Here is a 7,931-nt window from a genome sequence, read left to right as displayed (position 1 = left end):
CAGTTTTACAAACATAGCTCCTTCATTTTTCAAGATAAAAAGTTTTTTCAATAATAGTTTTGTAGGATTTTTGAAGAGTAATAAGACTGTGTAAATTAAATTCCGTAAGATCCCTTAATTTTTAATTGAGGTGGGTTTAAAGGGCTCGAATAAGGGGATGTTTGCTCGTAAATAGATGTTTCAAACAGCTATATCTCGCTAACTGTTCACTGTAATGAAAATCTATGTATAAGGAAATTTTAGCTATTAAAAAAGCTAAAATTTAGTATCAAAACAAAAATATAATTAGTAATATATGTATACAAAAAAATCAATTTTTCTTTAAACTCCAATTTTTCTAAAATTAGGCCTTTTAAATAGGTCAAACTTCTTGGGTGTATTGATAATATAAATATAAAAGGAATTACAGAAAGGCGAAGACCAATTTTTAGTTACAAGGGTAGTTAGGGGGTTGTTTTCACTGTTTTTTTCGTAGAGAAAAACAGGTACCGACTTTTTTTTATCATAAGTTGCTCAATTTTTATGCTAGAAACTTTTTATTATTATTTTTTTAAAGATCTTATTGTATGATTGAAAAAACATCCAGTTTTCCTGGAAAAATGCAAAGTTTTCCCGTTATTTGGCTTTGATTATTTCAAATTATGCATTTGACGAAAAAAGCTAACCTTTAACATGCCGTATCTCGGTTTGTATTGGTCGTAAAAATATTATAGAAAAACAGTGTCATTTGTGTTACTAAAAGATACAATTTTAATATCTACAGTTTTTTCATTAAATGCATATTTTTCGAGTTATTCTCAAAAAACCCTCTAAAAAAGTCGATTTTCCGTCGAAAAACTGTTACTTTCAACCACGAATAACTCGAAAAATATTAGTTTTACGAAGAAAATGTAAAGAACATTTTTCCCCCAAAACATTTAAAGATTTAAATGGTTAAAATGTAATAAAAAATTCCCACCCCCGAGATGGGGTGGCAACTACCCCCAAGGTTTTAGCGTACAGCGTCATGATATAGAAAATGATCCTTGGACTATTCCCTACCTTCTGTGAAAATTTCAAGTAAATCCATGCTGGACGAAAAAATTGCGAGCCAAAATGCTTCATTTCCTCGACTATTTCTGTTTTTTTAATTTTTAAGACAGTTCGTTGATAAAGTTATGTATTTTTTGTGGACTCTATTATTTTTTCATTAATTATTAAAGGTGAATATTTGTTATAAATTATTTGTCGCCATAATAAAAAAATACTACAATGGTAACATTTTACCAATTTACTAAAGTTTAATTTGGTAAAGTTTAATTTTACCAATTAAATAATGCTATAATAATTAAAATTAAGTCACATTTTAATTTTTTTTACTTCGAGCTCTCGCAATTCACATAATTTCAGAATTCAAATTCAAAATTTTACCCGAAAAATCATTTTGCCGAAAATTCAAAGTTTACCACTAAATTTAGTTTTTCATTCTCTTTTTAAATACATCATCCATTTAAAAAAAATTATGTACAGGGTGCTTTTTTGGGGCGGAATAGTTTTCCATTATTATTTAATCCGGCCCTGGATGTTTTATAACTGTAAACAAATTAATTGATTTGGACCTTAAATAATATTCTGTGTTAAGCATAAAATAAATATACAGTGTGTTTAACAAGTTGTAAGTCGTATTTCAATTTTTTTCTACTTGGAGCTCTCGCAATTCGCATAATTTCAGAATTCAAATTCAAAATTTGACCAGAAAAATAATTTTGCCGAAAATTCAAAGTATACATACTACTACATTTAGTTTTTACTCTCTTTTCAAATGCAAAATCTATTAAAAAAAATTATTGTACAGGGTGTTGTTTTTGGGTCGGAACATTTTTCTAATATTTTTCTGTTGTCCTCTTTCCACAGTTAACGTATGTTACTTTCCCAATGAAACACCCATATGCTCTATTTTTGAATAGTTTCATTATCAGGAGATTTCCAAGTTCTCTTATATATGTCTTTGTGGAGGTATCCTGTTCCACCTACTACCATATTCTTAATCATAGCAAAATTTATGATTCCGTTGCCATTCGAGTCTGCATATTAGGCTCTCTTGACCGATGGTTTGAGAAAATAAATTTAAGTCTTCTGCTATTATTTTAACATTAATTTTTGGGCACTTATATCATACCTCAGTGCCTGATAGAACATATATTTTTCATCTTCCTCCCTTCCTTTAGTTGGTGCGTTAGTACTTAAAATAGTAACATTATCAAACTTTCCTTTAAGTCTTTTTCGATATATTCTGCGATTATTATCCTTAAAGCCAGTTATTCTCTGTTTAATCCAGCTGCTCACAATAAATCCGGCACCAAATTCGTGAAGGGTAGAGTCCGCTGTAGATATTGTAGTTCTTTTTTTTTCAGATTCCTGAGTCAGTACACCTCACCTCCAGTAAAGCAATGATGTTCGTTTCGGCTTTATGTATGAGTAGAGTCCTAGCTTCAGATTTGTAATGTTTGGTACAAAAACACTTGTAAGCCCAAAATTAAACTTTATTTGTCTACATACTAAACACGACTGCCTGATTATTTTACCTGTGTAATTAACTAAAATTGAATCTAATAAAAATACACTATGAGCTAGCGAGTGGGGCTTATAATTACATATGGCCAATACCAGTGGCGACGCGTGACTTTTTCTGAAGTGTAACCAAAACCAGATGCAAAAAACCTTATTTAAAAAAATGAAGATATGGCTAAATGTATATATACACTCACCGGCACAAAATTCCGCCACACAAAATTTTTGATTACGTTTGGCAATCTATAACTTTATTATTTTTACTTCGATTTTAAAGATTCTTTCACGAGTTTGTAGGTACATGTATTGATGTCAATTGCTATTATTCCGGTAACAAAAATTTTTGCTTAGATGGCATTTTACGAGGGTAAGCGTTGTTTTTTCTGCTAACTTTAAAAAATTCTGTGGAAAAATTGGAGGGCTGATTTTGTTTCATATTCCTTTTGTATTATCCTAGAGGTATCACTAAGGTCTTGTTTTTTGAATTATCTGAATATCTCTTTTCTTATAAGAGCTGTAATTAAAAACACTGCTTTGAAGGTTTCTTTAATTAAAAATATCAAACGCACTAAAATTAACAAAACAAATCAAATTTAACAACAAAACAAAACAATTCAATAGCAGTATGTCCACCTCTTGCAGCAACGACTGCTCGCAATCTGTTTAGCATCTAATAAAGATATGTTTTCCTTGCCTGGGGAATAGCCCGATATTCCTCTACCAGGGCCATAACTGTACCAAATTTTCCGGAGGCCTAGGATGACGGCAAATAGCTTTTTTTATTCATCCCATAAATGCTCAATATGATTGAGATCTGGGCTGCATGCGGGCCATTCTAATCTTATCAATCCAACCTCAATTGTATGAGTCAATCAGTGTTTTTATTTACAAAAAATGGTACAGCTGTTACAAGAAAAAACATATTCGGATAATTCAAAAAACAAAATGTTGGTGATGCCTCCGGAAAAATATGACAAGACTATGAAACAAAAATCAGCTATTCCATTTTTTAACAGAATTTTTTAAAATTAGGAGAAAATACAACGCTTCCTTTCACCCCTGTACAATGACATGCAAGCAAAAATTTTTGTTACCGAAATAATACCAAACAATATGAATACATGTACCTACAAACTGGTGTAAGAATCTTGAAAATCGAAGCACAAATAATAAAGTTATAAATTGTCAAACTTAATCAAAAATTTTGGGTGGTCGAATTTTGTGCCGGTGAGTGTAGCTTCAATAATATAATTTTGTATATCACTTGAAACTCTCGAAAAACAGATGTTTCTAGATGTTGACAAAATTTTTGATCTTTTTTTGGCAATTAATGTTAACAATTCCCTGTAATTGCCTGGATTGTCAGAGTCGTCGCACTCAAAATGACCACGAAACGCTAGTTCTTGTTTGGCCCAAAAACATACAATATATAAGTGTGCTAAGGATATACCTGCAAACTCATTATGTTTAGCAATATTTGCTTTAAAAGCTTGGTTAAGAGAACTTTTGATTTTTGTTTTGCCAAACTGAATCAAATTGGGTATACATCTTACATGTAGGTAACGGAGAAATTTCATGTCTCCTTTTTAAAAATCTAACACTATTCAAATCGTAAACCTGGTCCACCCATTTTTCTGTAGAAACCAGAAGACATGGCCAACAATACAGTATATTTTTCTTCCAACCATAATATAACCAAGGATTTTCACTGTACCAACTAAATTTAAAATATCGAACTACTTTATTACTTATTTTACTTATTTTTTTCTTCAAAATTATACAAGGAGAATTACCTTTTAAGTAGTTGATCGATTAAGAAGCGACACTCATCCATGGTTAACTGCACGCACACTTTTTATAGGTACTGGCACCAATTTTAAATTTGGTAACAGCGCTACTGATACACAGCGCGCTTATGCCGTCGCTTCTTCAAAATTTTTAGTCACTAGCCGGTCCCGAGCGCCAGCGTGGGTATATAACCATTGTAACCAGAAATGAGTCTGGTAACAGAGTATAATAAAGTGCAACTGAGTCACATAAACTCGCCAATATTTTCGTGTCTACGAGTAGTTGGCTATTTACTGAGTTAGGTATTATTACCACATAATATAATAATATATTTCTATTGGTAAATAGAATTATTCATCGTCATAAAATATTTATTTGCAAGATTTTTAACTGTTACCAATGGTAACAGTGGTTACATGGACGCTTCGCCAGTGGCCAATACACTACAAGGTTGATAAAGGTTTGAATGTATGCTTTAATAGATATGACATGCGCTCCTCTACATAAAACACGCTCCCTCCTCGTACGTTCCACAATTTTCAAAGAGCTTTTGGATGAACATGTCGTCACCATTAGTTGCTACTGCAGCATATATTTTGTTACATTTTCTTCTCGAAGACTAATTATCTAACATCTATTTTTGAGCTAATAAGAAAGATACAAAGTACCACACCCACATCTCCTTCGATTCTAAGCAACGGAACCCTCGTTCATCCCCTTGCGTTCATCATTCTATTGCCATAGTACTTAGTTACAACCACAGGTAGTACTTAGTTTCAACCACACATGCATGACGTCTATACCATTATACTTACAATAAGTGTGCTTCAAAGTCTCCTTGTATTACAAAGGCTCATTTCGCACCAAGCGAATCCAGTCTAGTCAGACGCTAGAGTCGTCCAGCTGTGTTAGTAAGAAAATAAATAGGGGAGTGCAAGTAGAACGAAAACATGCATTGTTTCGGAAAAATTCATACAAGCTTATATTTTTCTAAAAATTTTTTTTGTTAGTTTATATACATGTTAAAGTAAAAAGTTCTACTCGCAGATTTGGCCGCTAATTGTTTATTAATTGTTTAAACAATAACAATTGATTTGTATAAGTAATTTTAAAAATATCGTTAAATTCATCATTTTCCTTTAATCAAATGTTTCTATTTTGTTTTTGATTATGCTGAATCCGAATATGGCATTGCAATTTGAAAATTCTTATACAGAAGCTTTTATACAGTATGTCTGCGTATATAAAAAAAGTTATTCTTCATAAAATGTTCTGGATAATCAAAAATCTAAAACTCAACCATCAGATATTAAATTTTATCAATTTTATACTAGTTATGTCAAAAATATGAAATTCGTTAAAGAGTAAAGTACCTTTATATTCCAGAATATCAAAAAATGCTATTATGAAAAGTTGTTTGAAATTAGGAACTATGTTTAAATATACAATTACATTATTCTAATCGAAAAAAAAAAATTTAATTTTTTCTCAAATTACGGATAGGTACTCATCATCATTTTATTACAATTATGATAACTATTTTATTATCACTTTTACGAAAAAAGTTATTCTTCATAAAATGCTCTCCCTGGTCTAAAATGTAAGATACAACATACAACATAGATTATACAGCGTGTCTACTTAAGTTGGAAACATATGGGAAACTTTTTTATTATTAATTTTACGAAAAAAAGTTATTCTTCATAAAAAGTTTTGCATGCTCTAAAACCTACGATTCAATCATCATATATCAAATTTTATCAATATTGTACGAGGTATGTCAAAAAATATGAATTTCGTTCAAGGGTAAAGTACCTTTATTTCTATGAATATCGAAAATTCTTATTATGAAAAGTTGTTTGGAATTAAAAACCAAGATCAAATATGTAATTAATATGTAACAAATATGTAACATGCTTCTAATTGAAAAAAAAATATTTTACAAATTTTTCTCTTTATGAATACCCGTCATTTTTATTTATTAAAAATTAATATGATAACTCTTTTATTATTCATTTCACGAAAAAAAGTTATTCTTCATAAAAATCTCTGCATGGTCTAAAATCTAAGAAGCAACTATGATATATCAACTTTTATTAATTTTAAACGAGGTGTGTCAAAAAATATGAATTTCGCTCATGAGTATAGTACCTTTATATTTCACAATATTTCAATTAAAAGGATATAATTACATATTGAAACACAGTTTTTAATTCTAAACAACCTTTTTAATAACAATTTTCAATATTGTGAAAAATAAAGGTACTTTAATCCTGTGTGAAATTCATATTTTTTGACATACCTCGTATAAAATTAACAAAATGTGATATCTGATGGTTGCATCTTAGGTTTTAGACCATGCAGAACTTTTTATGAAGAATAACTTTTTTTTCGTAAAATTAATAATAAAAGAGTTATAATATGGGTAATAAATAAAAACGTTAAGTATCCATAAATTTGAGAAAAATTTGGAAATTTTTTTTTCAATTGGAAGCATGTAATTGGATATTTGATCTTGGTTTTAAATTCCAAACAACTTTTCATAATAAGAATTTTCGATATTCAGAGAAATAAAGGTAGGTAATTTACCCTTGAACGAAATTCATATTTTTTGACAGACCTCGTATAATATTGACAAAATTTGATATATGATGATTGAATCTTAGGTTTTAGAGCATGCAGAACTTTTTATGAAGAATAACTTTTTTTCGTAAACTTAATAATAAAAAAGTTTCCCATATGTTTCCAACTTAAGTAGACACGCTGTATATGATGCAGAGTATTTTATAAAGAATAACTTTTTTTCGTAAAACTGATAATAAAAAAGTTATCAAGTTACGCAGTCATACTGTATAAGAGCTAAAACAATTTTTTGCTGAACATTTATTATTGTTGAAGCTTACTATTAAATGTATTTTAGGTAAGTTTTACAGAAAAAAGTTTCGATCCCTTTGTATAAACATTTTTTAGCTGGTAATTTTCGGTTTTTGTATTACATTTTTGTTATCTTTCTTAATCTTCTCAAAAAGAAATAGATTATTTCATTTTTAAAATATAATAATTTAGCGCATTTTAAAGATTACATCCTAAGCTTTAAAAAAACTTATAAAACTGTAATAGATCTGTTCAAACTTGAGTAATACCGTCTTAAAGTGGTGGTAATTCTATAAAACTACGAATATTTCAAAAATTACATTTTTTGAGACGTCATATCAATTGAATTAAATTTTTGAGATTTTTTTTTAATGAAATATCATTTAGTAAGATACTTGAAAGGTAAGTTGTGCAAAATTGAGGGTTTTATAAGAAAACTTGTATTAGTTACACATTTTTAAATCATTTTTAAACAAAATTCATGTAAGTCTTTCCGCTCACACCGTACTTATGCCCATACATATTATTTATTTCTATTATAACCATAAGATAGCTTAATTTTTCTTCTTTCATGTTCAATTCGTAAAATTTCATTTGATCCATTAATTAAAGAATTACATTAAAATAACTCAACCGTGCACTTCGCCGCACGTTAGTTTAAGTACGCCAATGTTTGTGAGAAGGGTGACTTTAGCGTTATAAATAAAAAATTAAGAAGA

Source organism: Diabrotica virgifera, chromosome 2 (assembly GCF_917563875.1).
Source record: "Diabrotica virgifera virgifera chromosome 2, PGI_DIABVI_V3a".
NCBI classification, from domain to species: Eukaryota; Metazoa; Arthropoda; class Insecta; order Coleoptera; family Chrysomelidae; genus Diabrotica; species Diabrotica virgifera.
This window is presented reverse-complemented; position numbering follows the sequence as displayed.